Below are 5663 nucleotides of genomic sequence, written 5' to 3' on the forward strand. Positions count from 1 at the left end.
CAATTTCAAAATGGGGCGAGGAAAAGAAAAGCTAATTTAAGAAATATTTATTTTTAGACCATAATGCCTTTGAGCTGAAATCTGCCTAGATTACTTTGAATAGATCCTCATGGTCTACAAGCCATGTGTGTCCAATAAGTCATTCCAGTACATCTAATGCTTTCTCTTAACAGTTTATTTACAAACATCCATAAGTCAGTGATGATGATTTTTCCCCTGCTTAGTACTTCTAATTGGACTTGCTCCCATACCATGAAGCTGAACTGTCATATTTAGGGGAGGGTAACGAGGTTTTTGATGTATTCTGGAAAGCTGAATATCTCTTCTAAATGTTTATATACCTGCAAAATGTTATAGATCCTTCAACCGAAAATATTTTTTTAATTTCGTTTTGAAAAAAGCATTTTTTCTTTTTCCCACATTTGGGATGCAACCATATTCTGAAATTTAGAATTGCTTGTGAGAGAGAAAATAAGCTTTTGAATTTCTTCTGCCATACCAGACTATTGCATCCTGTTTATGTAGTGTCTATACAGTTATTGTCTAGCTAATTAAAAAATGAGATGCAAGGAGAAATATTAACCCTATTAATAACAGCATAGAAAATGTAGAGAGATCAACCAGTCGATTTGCTGGACTCAGAAAGAGTACAAAAGCCCCAAATGCATTTTGAGCCCCTTGCTCCAGCAGCTAGCTAATCACACCACTGGCAGAGCCAGACTTTTTGCTGACTTCAATTGCTGACAAAATCACCCCTACTGCCAAAATACTCAAACATTTGACCAAGTCACATCAGATGAAGGAATTACTACATATCAGTTGAGCCATACTATCTCTTCTTGTTCACGCTCTTCACTTTTTCCAATGAATACTACCACACTAGTTTAAATCTCTTCCTCTGAGCTCTGCAGGGCCTAAGTCCCCCATAAAGCTAGCTCTGACTGCATGTGCATGGTATTTGTGTCCTGCTTTAATCCTTCCTGACAACTTGAAAAAATAAATTTTCCAGACACAGACTTCTTAATACATATTTCTCAGTATCATCCAGCACAGGGAGAGCTTGAAAAGCGTCGTTTTTCTTCTAGGCTAGTTAGACATGCAGAATATATTTTTGTTTCCTGCCTTTTTTGTTTTTCTTTTGAAAATAGGAACTTCATTATCATGTGAGCAGTAACCAGCAGACACAGACAGAAATAAAAGTGAACATTTAGCCCAGGAGAAACTATTCTGAAATCTTTGTAGCTACGCGACCTTAAGAAGGGTAGAACTTCTTGTCCAGTGATACATTTATGATATTACAATTAGTCAAAGAAAAAGGATTTGTACTGCGTTATGACAGAGAGCAATAAGAAGAGGACATGAAGATGAATAAGCTACTTAAGTGAGTAAATGACTCCTGCTACCAGCCTGGCAATGACAAAGAGGACTTGAACGTCTGTGGTGTTATCACGTCTCTGAGGCTCCTCGGTAGCTTTATTCAGGGTTTTTGAGTGCTTATGATGTCCCTGGCCATCATCGCTGTGCCTGGCCAGCTAGCAGAAGACAAGAGGAAGTAATTTCAACAATGTAAGGTGCTGGTTTCACTGGGTAAGATAGTTGTCCGGATGACTACTCTCATTTACTTAGCAGAACTTGAGCGGTGTGGCTCAGATTAATGAAAGGTTGGTCATAGATCAGTTCTTTGAGGAAATCAGGTTGCACTTGCCAGTGCTATGTGGAGCGTGGGTTGTGTACACAGCAGCTTTAGCCAGTGCTAATGCTGTCACCTGGAGAGCAAGTGTAAAGCTGGGATTGATGCAAGGGTGAGCAAACCCAGGTAAGTATCCCACAATCTCTCTCCTCTTGGAAAACCCAGAGCTAGGACACTGGCTGGCCGAAAGGCTGGTGCTCAGCTGTCTTCATCTGGATTGAGAACATGACACCTTCTGACCTTTCTTCAGTTTTGTGTAGAGAGAGAGTAATAACAACTAACCCACTAGAAAGGATGAGTTTGAGTTCTTCAGCAATGATTGTGGGCTGTTATTAAATGACATAATTCTTCCAAAAGAATTCTTGCTTTTGATCTTGGCAGAACAAAAAAAAATGTTCTGTCTTCAGAGTCTTTTCCCTTCACGCTTTCCTCTCACTGACCTTGCAGCACTGACCATGCTCTCTCTGCTCCTCCTCTCTGTCTTCTAGCTTCTCTGTTCTTTCAACCTTTTTTTTTTTTTTTTTTTTAAAGTACACTTGTTACTAACAGTGAGCTTTTCTCTGGTTTCTTTCTCGGCTGGTATCCCAGCTACACTGAGATTGGTTTTTGTGAAAGTAGTGTTTACAGCTAATTCAATGAAGAGGGAATGAGAGGTCTCTGAGAAAAAGTAAAGATGCAGACTTTCAGGTTTCACAAGCAGTACTTCACAGGCAGGTGTGCTCTGAAAATTTGCTGACAGCAGCCCTAAGAGACTGCATATGAAAAAGAGCACAATTTCTACCCAGTTCTATTGGGTCTTCTGTCCTTCATCCCCCCAGTCCACTTTGTTACTTAGAAAAATCAAAAAGCAAACAGGCAGAAGGTTCAGGTAGACTGTATGAGATGCTAGTAATGGAACTGGAAACACTGACGTGTATTACAGTAAAGCTGTTGTCATCTTGACCATTCTCGTCTACATCCTGTTATTTTTGTGAGAAGTTATTTAAATGTGTGCATATACCTCAGAGGAGTACTCTGTGTTTTGCATTTTTTTTAAGAATGTCAGGAAGTTAAAATAAATATCTCCATGAAATTTGCTTAATAAGAATTTTCAGAAGCATTTGTCATATTTCTGCTAGCAAAGTCAACTGAAAGACTAATTTTAGCAATGTGAAAAGCTGCTTCTATTGTGACAAAAATTATGGCCTAAGGGACAGAGCCACCCCCTCTAGAAATTAATACTTACAAAACCACATTTCTGTCAACAATCTGATGGCAATGCCATGGGAAGCTACTAATGGGAAAACAGAGCTGTCAGAATAAAAAGCGTTCATCTTCTCTAAACCAAGGAGGCTTTATTTATTCTTCCAAGCAATAGGCACAACTGAACTGTCTCTCTGAAATCTCTGGCTCCTGTAGATAATATGCTTGGTTTAGTACTAACTCATACGTCAATTTCTGTCTCATGCACTTGGTACTTTTTGTCATCATGTAGATCATATGCTCCTGGGAATAACAACTTTCTTAAGGTGTTTTTGTGTTGCATCCACAATTACAACTAAGCTTCATGGGTACAAAAAACACTAAACAAAAACCACCATGCAATTATGTAGGCTAAACCCCCAAACTTTATGTATCAAGAATTAATGTATTAATTAACTCTAATCAAAGACTTATTACTTAGTCCCACTTTGATAAAACCAGCTCTCCAAATTTTCCAATTATTACAGATCACTCCCAGTCATGATGTAAATGAAATTTGTACACACCAATTTTGTTGTGTCTACCCCTTTCTCTGGTGTTTGCTCACCCTTCCGTCAGTCCTCAAGAAGCCGGGGAGAGGGTTATGGTGAATTATCTGCGTCCTGAGTTCTTCACTGGAAGATGTTGCTGAGGATTTCTTCCACCTTACTCCAGGATCTGCCTGGGGCTACTTTTATATGTTTCTTAGCACGTACTGCACGTTGCTCTTTCTTCATTGGTCCACAATTCCACTTTATATCTAAATACACTATATATAGTATGTTTTAGTTACGTATGTTGAATATTTGTTCTTTGTTCCCTTTGTTATCTCTAAAGCCAGTTTTACTGGCCTCCCAAGGGCTTAATGACCAGTAATTGATCATTAGTGATTTTTTTTATAACCCAGGAGCCTCTGGTTTCATCATGTCTCCACACTTACAAAATCTCTACTATAATCCGTTACTTGTATAATCCTCTACCCTAGTTTTATTCTAGGTCATAGCTGCCTCTGCAAAAAATAACTACTGCTCCTCTACTGTCTATTATATACAGAAATCACAAAAGTATTATAACGATAAGCATTATAATACACGACCCTACAAAGCTAAGCTAAAACTTAAACAAATTAGGTAATATTCACCTGGCATGTAAATAATTGCTGTTACAGCTCAGCTAGCTAAAAGAAAGCTCCAGGCAGGCCAAGACAATCCAAACAAAGCCATCCTGACATGTTCTAGCTCCAAGGCTTTGCAGAACTGATACAAAGGGTATGGACTCTTACTGGCTTTAGCAATGCCACCCTTGCTCGGCTGTAGGGCTCTGCCCTGTGCCCCGTGGAGCCTCACTCCGTAGCTACTGCTTCTAGGCAGCAGAGACTTGGCCAAGGGTCTCATCAGCCTTATGAGGTATGACCCAAAGGAGAGGACTGCTGGTGTTCCCAGTCAGGTGAGAGTTCCTGTGTTCTGGATTAATTTGCATCGTCTAAGAACTGATAGCTCTGGTTCCTCAGTTGTACAGCACACTGCAGTCAACAAGCCATGTTCTAAGAAGACGGAAATATAAAATCTCCTAGGTGGAAGGGAAACATTAAAAAGAACTTGCATAAAAGTATTTTCATCTTCATGCCTAAGTCCTACCAAGACCCGTGGTTTATCTCTTCTGAGGAGCCTGATCTGACTGATGCATAAAAAGAGAGAATATAGATGTCACAGAAATGAGGGCACAAGAAGGTTTTCTACCCACCTGCTTTATGGGATAGCATTTCTTCCAGGCTGAAGCTTTGTGTCCCAGTTTGGCCTCAGGCTGGTTTGGTGCCTGCCCCGAGAAGGAGAAGGTCAAATTTCAAATGGGGAAGAAGGAACACACTGTGGTGGACCACAAACCATTCTCCTCTGTCAACACTGACTTTTCATTGCCTCCTGTCCAGAAGCATTGTTTGAATGAAACACAACAGAAAGTAAAGTACAGCACTGTGGTGGTGTGTTTTTTGTTTGTTTTTTTTTTTTTTAAATTGTTTCCAGAAGTTCATGTTCCTTCCCAGGGTTTATGCTGCCTTAAATGCAACTTCCTTTTCAGGGGTTTGGGTGAGAGCAGGGGCAGACCAGATGGAGCAGGAGTGTGTCCTGGACACAGGATAAGTTTGTGCATCACCTGGTTGTCTGGGTGTGTGCCGGGTGGAGGAGCAGACTGCCACACCTCCCTCATGGCAGTGAAAACCCTGCTCTTAGCTATGGTGCTGTAAGCTAAAAGCACTGTCAGGGAACCCTCAGGCGGATTTCTTCCCTCCAGATGCATGTTGTGGCCTTTTCTGCAATGTGCAATAGCACCACACAGTAAAAATCTGGTGTAATAAATGACATGAATCATAAAACAACTGCCAGTAAGGAAAGTAACTATCCCAGATAAATGTTGCAGGCATAGTGGAAACTCCTGCTGGTTTATTATAGCCAGTTTATAGGATTTATTTCCGTTTCCTCTGACACTAGCAAAAAAGAAATTCTCAAAACATCTCTAAAACAGAAGAAAAACCATTAAGTATTAAATTACATCTACCATGATGGTTAATATAAGCTTATTGCATCAAGAAGAGAAGTTGAATTTAATAAGTTTCTTAAATTCCACCTCAAATAATCAGAACTGCACATACTGAATATTTTTTGCACTAAATAGAAGAATATGCAGTTCCCATGTAGGTTTTTATGTTCTGTTTCTCATATAAAGTGAGCTTTGTTTATAAGATCCAGCCCTATAA

Source organism: Charadrius vociferus, unplaced genomic scaffold (genome assembly GCF_000708025.1).
Source record: "Charadrius vociferus isolate BGI_N301 unplaced genomic scaffold, ASM70802v2 scaffold297, whole genome shotgun sequence".
Taxonomy (NCBI): Eukaryota; Metazoa; Chordata; class Aves; order Charadriiformes; family Charadriidae; genus Charadrius; species Charadrius vociferus.